The sequence below is a fragment of the Bidens hawaiensis genome, unplaced genomic scaffold (genome assembly GCF_021521415.1).
Source record: "Bidens hawaiensis isolate Kalapana, Puna unplaced genomic scaffold, B.hawaiensis_p1.1 tig00032816_1, whole genome shotgun sequence".
Taxonomy (NCBI): Eukaryota; Viridiplantae; Streptophyta; class Magnoliopsida; order Asterales; family Asteraceae; genus Bidens; species Bidens hawaiensis.
The window spans coordinates 196,875-204,133 of record NW_027495609.1 but is presented as its reverse complement, the minus strand read 5'-3'; the positions used below and the strand labels follow the sequence as shown (position 1 = coordinate 204,133).

The 7,259-nt window shown below is 32.1% G+C and overlaps 1 pseudogene; it reads right to left on the bottom strand.

The window, feature by feature from the left end:
* Positions 1 to 2,991: 2,991 nt before the first annotated feature.
* LOC143584143 (protein FAR1-RELATED SEQUENCE 5-like) lies at positions 2,992 to 6,744 on the bottom strand (annotated as a pseudogene).
* Between the last annotated feature and the right edge of the window lie 515 nt (positions 6,745 to 7,259).

Genomic DNA, 7,259 nt, shown 5'->3' with positions numbered 1-7,259 from the left:
ACTTCTACCGAACCAGGTTTTCATTGTTAATGTTTATTTTCTATTAGCGATTCATTTTCACTCAGGTCAACATACTTTGTCACCTATATTATCAGCAAGTCGGATACTTTTACCATGTCTATCAAATATTCATAAATATTTTGTATCGTTCATCTTTCTATCTATACTTTCAATTCTTTAACTTTGCCATTATTATGAATTCTATGATGACTTTAGTTCTGTTTAAAATTTTTTTTGCAACGTTACATAAGAACCAAATAATCGTCTCATTGAGTAAGTAAGAAGCCAACAATGAAGTTACTTTGTTGGTTTCACAAGTTGATCATTGAAAGAAATCGCTAGCATTGGTGTTTAAAAGGCATGTGGGTATAAAAAGTTTGTTTTGGTAACTGTGGAAACAAGTTTCAAACTTTTAATGGTTTTTTTTGATGTTTAGATATTTTGTATTGATACACATAGCACTTTGTTGTGCTACATAGCACTTTGTTGTGCTGAATATTGGTTGTTTGGTTTTAAAGGCTTTTATGTTAAATGACTTGGTGTTTTAGCTTTCCGTTACATGAGTTTTTCTTTTAATCTAGCTCTTATAAGTGTTCTATTTGCTTTTCTTAATGTATTTTCTATGATTTTCACCTTCGACTCAAACAAACTACGTTCAACTACAAACTAAAAACAAACTATTGCTTTTTTATAGTAAAATGTAATCTCTCATTTCTTTCTTCTCATAACATAAATAGTCAAGCATACTATAATTTGAAAATTTATGTATCAATTTTTTTTAGCCCGTGTGTCATATGAGCATATAGCCTAGTATGTATATATATTTATATGGAGAAAGTGACTATGGGGCTGTTAAGCATCTAACCTTAGATGCGAAACCCCCCAAAACTATGTAGTTTTGATAAAATACTTAATTAAATGTTAAATTAAATTCCTACTTTGCTGACAACAAATTTCTGGCCGACGACATCTTCAATTTTTCTTTGTTTTCATCATCAATTTTTATCTGGTTCTCAATCCTTCTTAATAACACATATCAGTTAAAGGAATTCTACTTCTGCTTGTAAGTTCATTCATAACCAAAGTGATATCTGTTGGTTTCGGCAGCCTTCTTTAAAATCCAACCAATTCTTAATGTTAATTAGGGTTTTCGATTAGAATTAGAGAATTGAATTTTTCGATTAAGAATATGCCGTGTAATAACTGTTGATTTTTTTGACTGCTTATGCGAAATGCTCATATTTATTCATTGCTTCTGTGCTCCTAATCTGTTCTTCCTAAAAGTTAGGGGTTTGGAAATTGGGGGAGTCTACAATTGGACATAATCACAGCTAGTCATGGAAATTTGGTTGGCTAAGTTTTTAATATTAACTGTGCTCGTTTTGAATTACGAAAGCTCGGATCATTTCGAGCTTAGCTTGCGAGTTGATTCTTCAAGTTCGGGCTCGGCTTGTTTATTATTTTTTAATGAATTTATATAGTTTATTGTTTTTTTATTTTTTTATATTTTGACAAAAACCTTAAACGAGCTTAAGCTCGGCTTGAGCTCGTGTAATATGTTACACGAACCAAAGCTCGATTCGAGCTCGACTGTACAGGGTGAAATTAATACATAGAAGTCCAAAAGAGCTCTGCTCAATTCGAGATTTTTATCAGAAAAGCTCGGCTAGTTTTCCCTCCTAATTAATATGATAAGTTTTGAGTTTTTGTTTGGGTCTATTTGCACTTTGCCTACTGGCTAATTGGCTACTTATTTTAATTCCTTTTAGGTCCTGGTTAATGCTTACATTTCCATTTCCTGTAACCACCATGTTTATGAACCTGCAGCTCATGTTTATGAACCTGTAGATTTAAGCTCTGCAACTAACAAAAGTCAACACAATAGTCAAATTGTGTTCTAACTTGAAATTGCTAAATTCTTTGCAGACAAATAAAGAAGACGAACTTAGACTACTGACGACAAGAATTTATATGTGTATTCTATGTATGTGTAGTATTTAATTACATAATGAGTGCATATTTTTGCTACTCTAACCTAACAGCTGTTGTTTTTTATTTGTTATTTGGTTAGGTGTTTTCAAAAGCTGCAACTTCGCATGTCAGTGGCTACTTCGGTACTTAGCTGCGACCATATCTGCGTTTTCAACTTCGCTGCGACCATATCCACGTTTTCAACAACCATACTCATTATGAGTTATTGCAAATAATGCAATATTTTAGTAGATTACATTTGCTTGCATTTTATAAGTTGTGGGTTGGCATTTTATCTTGTAATGTTCTTGTGAGTTGTGGGTATTCTTTGTAATATGATATGATTATCTAATACAATATTTCTCATGACATTGTTGTTGTAGTTATTTTAGGTGGGTTGGGCCCCTAATCTGTTTTCTTGATTTTTTCATAATCATTTTAGTAACGAGCCACGAACCGACACGAATTTGGTTAGTGTCAATGATGTTCACACAAAATGGTAAACATAAATTAGTAAGCAGACTTAACATGAAATAAATTTTTTTTAAAAAAAGAACTAAATTGAAGTACAAAGTAGAAAATGATTTTTTTTAAAGAACTAAATTGGCGTGTAAAGGAGAAAATTTAACAAAAAGAACCCTAAAGGTGAATTAGTCATCCGCAAAGGATGTAGATAGAGATTCTAGCAAACCACCCTTAATCATCAAACCACATGAGAACATTGTTGAGTCTATGAAACAAACCTGCTATTTCAATGGAAATTTTAAAATTTTTAGAATCAATCCAAGTTTGAATAAAATAAAACTATTGTACTTAAACAACTGCAAGCATTGCAAATGATTATCAAAACAAGTCATTCTTCAAGTTGATTCATATATTATCCTTCTCTTTCTTGTAAAGTCTCAGCCTCAGCCTCAGCCTCAGCCTCAGCCTCAGCCTCATCCTTCCGGAGAAACAAAAAAAAAACAAATATTACACTTCCAAAGAAAATTTGTATTTAAATACTAATATGTATCACTCTTACCCTCCTTTTAGACATCCACTGATGTAATGGCCCAATTCCTTACAATAAGAACAAGTTCTCTTTTTTGGTGCTTCAAGAGAAAAATTGATTCTAGTTGCATTTTTAGGACGACCTTTCATATTAGTAGGAGCTAATGGGTCCCGAACGGAAATTTGAGGCATCATGCTTACTTGTGAACTTCCGACATTAGACTGTTGTGGTGCAATTTCAAGCCGTTTGGAATTTATTCGGACACTTTGTTCTTCTAAAAACTTCACCAACATGGTATTTAGTTTCTTTATCTCAAATGGAGAGTCTCGTGCATTCTCGATTGCTTTTCTAAAAATTGACTGAACACACCATAACGTTAACGCACTAACTTCATTTTCATTATCAATATCTTCTATCCCAGTATTGCAATTGCTTGACTTATATCTAGCATCAAGTGTCCACCTAGATAAAATATAATGATCAGGAAGTGTTTCAACATTCCTCTTCTTCAAGACATATAAGATATGCTTGCATAACATCCCATAGGTTTTGAACTTTGCACATGAACATGTGACGTCTATCTTATCCGAGAGATAGAAATTAACATGTCTCCAGTATATTTTATCAATATTTAATTGTCCAACCTTGTATTTGATTTCTTCTGAGCTTTTGCTTATCGTCTTATGAGTTAAATTTAATGTAGCTTCGGTCCACTCTTTCTTGAATAGATCAAAGAGATTTTTAGTGTAACGTGAACCTGCTTTTGCCTCTATCGGATTAACAGAAGAAAGATTTGGTTGTAAGTCCATGGTTTTGAAGTCTTCATCTTCTTCGGCAGCCCTTCGAGCCTCAACAGCTTTATTGTACTGTATTACAAACTCATTTAACATGGTCTTTGAATTCACATATCCATCAAAATAGGAATGAATGCTCTCGCTTCTTCCGCTTGATGTCATACCAGCAAAAAAACAATCTTTTAAGAAGGCTTTAGCCCAATATTTACGTTGGTTATACATCTCCGTTATCCAACTGCCACTTTGGAAATTGTACTTACCACATAAAATTTCCCATCGACTCTCAAATTCTTCAACTGTATTACTATTTACCCATTGTCTGTGTAGCTCTTGAAAGTCAGTGTACTGAACTTTGAGAGATCGAAGATGTTCAATCTCGTGTCTCTTAATATGCCATGAACAAAAACGATGTCTAGTTTTTGGGAAAATGCTTTTGATTGCATTTCCAATAGCTTTATCTTGATCAATAATTATTGCCAACGGATACTTGTCAAACATGCAGTTTAAAAAGTTTTTAAATAACCATTCAAAAGTTTCTTGTTTCTCATTTTCCAGCAGTACACCGCCAAATAGTATAGATTGACGATGATGGTTCACCCTAACAAAGGGAGCAAACGGCATCTTAAACTTGTTGGTCATGTACGTGACATCAAACACAAGAACGTCCCCAAATTTTACAAATGAGTCTCTTGATCTCCCGTCAGCCCAAAAAATATTTCTTGGAGACCCATCATCAAATAAATCAACAACAAAATAAAGGTTACGATCTTCTAATAGTTTATCTTGGAAATGCTTAACGAGTCCATAAAACTCCTTACCTTTGTATTGTTTTCGTTCCTCGGCCAGGATGTCAGCGCACTGTTTTGATGTAACATCATTTTCAAGTGGACTTTTCACGGTATTTATGACCTTCTAGATTTGACACGGTTTCAACCCAGATTGACCAAGTTCCGACATTAGAGATTTGCAAGCCATTGAGCGGTGAAACCTACCATGTGACCGGTATTTCATAACTTTGGTCGGAGTAATAATTAGCTCATGATTGTGTACATCGTTAAACATGTCCACTTTCCATTTTCCATCTTTACTTTTTGAAATCCAAATAAATGCTTCACATCTGGTCCTTAAATCCCTACGACGTTTCTTAACTCTTTAAAACCCTCTTTGTTGCATACATATTTCTTTCGATAAGGCTCACCTGTCGTCTTGTTTTTAAAAGTTGTAAAAATACGTATTCCGAATCCATGTAACAAAGCATATTGATTGTAGAACTCATATGCATCATCAGGACTATCAAATACCATTCTGTCCACATTATTCTCGTCATACTTTTTAAACCTAGGATCAACATTCACGTTATTATCATACTCAATTTCAGCATTCAAACCACCAGTTGCATTTGTTTCAATAGCTTTCTCCTCTAAGTGAGGTTGTAAATCCTCTTGTACATCCTATATCAAGAAAAAAAAAATATCCAGGTTTGTTATCAAGTTTTGTGATTTACGTTTAATACATTAGAGTAATTAAATAATTGATATCAAGTTTTGTTATGTGCATTAGAATAATATAAGAGAATTAATATCATGAATATTGAAGTAATAAAATAAGTTTTGTTATGTGCTACCTGTGATTTATTCATGGTGATTGAAGGATCCAATCAGAGAGTTAGCATCAACGAATAGGTGAATAGTGATTGAATTAGATTATTAGGATAGGAGAGAACCTTGCTTGTATGCAGCGTTTTTTGTTGAACATAAAAAATAGGAATTTAATTTAAGATTTAATTAGGTATTTTATCAAAACTACGTAGTTTTGGGGGTTTCGCATATAAGGTTAGATGCTTAACAGCCCTATATTCACTTTCCCCTATATATATAGGTTTAAGTTCATGTAAGAAATCATCTTAGTGTGAGAAATGTAAGAATTCATTTCAACCAATCATAAATTTTCTTTTAGTTTTCTAATTTATTTAATATTGAGGGCATATTAGTCAAATGATTTAATGTCATATTTGGAAACTCATACTAACCAATTAAGAGTTGCAAATCAGGTTTTTTTAATTAATCTTTTTATTCAAAATAATTCTTAATCAAAATTCATTTTGGTTATATCTCCGATGGTTTTCATTTTTATTTCTTCTTATGTGTCATTCAAACACTATAATAAACTCATATATGCAACACCCGCATATCATCATATGAGTATAGTAGCACAAGTATAATTGTATCTAAATTCAATGCTTAAAATCTACATATTATTGTTTTAATTATTGTCTTTTAATAATATAGTTACTGCTCATATTTATTTCATCAACTATTTATAAAATATAAATAGTGAACGAAAAAAATATGTTGTCAACCTAGCTGAATTTCACATGTACTAAAATGAATTTGGCGCCATATTGAATTTGTTCATTTTTAAATTCTAGGTTACGACTCATCATTGTAAGAAATACAAATATACCTACAAATTTTACACTTGATTATAATACAATCTACACAGATCATCATATTATTAATAATAGTGTAGGAATTTTGAGATTTCTTTAATGGTTTTGTAGGGATATTCATACACTTATACACAAACAAATCATTACACTAACTAGACAATTAATCAGGCTACACATTATGCAACCCATATATCCCTACACATATGCAACCATATACCCCTACACTGCCATTGTCCCTACACATGTACACACATGTTGTATTGATGCGTATGGCTTACTAATTACTACGTAGTATGCGTAGGATGTGTATTGTTGTTTATTGTGTTATTATGATGGATGTGAATGGTTTAATGTATACCGTGTAGCATGCGTAGTATGTGTAGCATGTGCGTATGTCTATTGTAAAACTATCCCAATGATAACCTACACACAATCCAATTCAGCTATTAAGATGTAAAATTAGCATCATAGATGACCGGCACAAATCCTACATAGTTAAATATAAAATATGAACAAACTATACCAACATAAACCATTTACATCCTACACATACCATATCACACTTCTAGACTCCCCATCATTCAGTACCAACAACCAAATATATACTAAACAATGTCTAAAAGAATTTCAACTACAATGGTAACTATATAAATACCTACACATTCCATCACCCAACCTAGAAATATATGCTTCCCTAAATACTTACACAAAATTGTCAAACCAATATTTAAAACAAATTTCAATTACCACACATAAATATTTGAATTAACAATAAGTGAGATGTTTACCTACACAAGTTAGCTTGTTACCTACACATATATATATATATACACACACTACTTATTTGTGTAGTTTTCTTACACAAGCTAAGTTCTTACCTCTCGTCCCTACACATATATATACTACCTACACAAAAAATCATTACACATAAAATGCTAAAATATATCCCTGCACTGTGCCTACATTCATATCCCTACACAATATATCCCGATTAATTACTATACATATAATGAACCTAATTTTTTTGTTTTTGATTTTGATATTGTTTAAC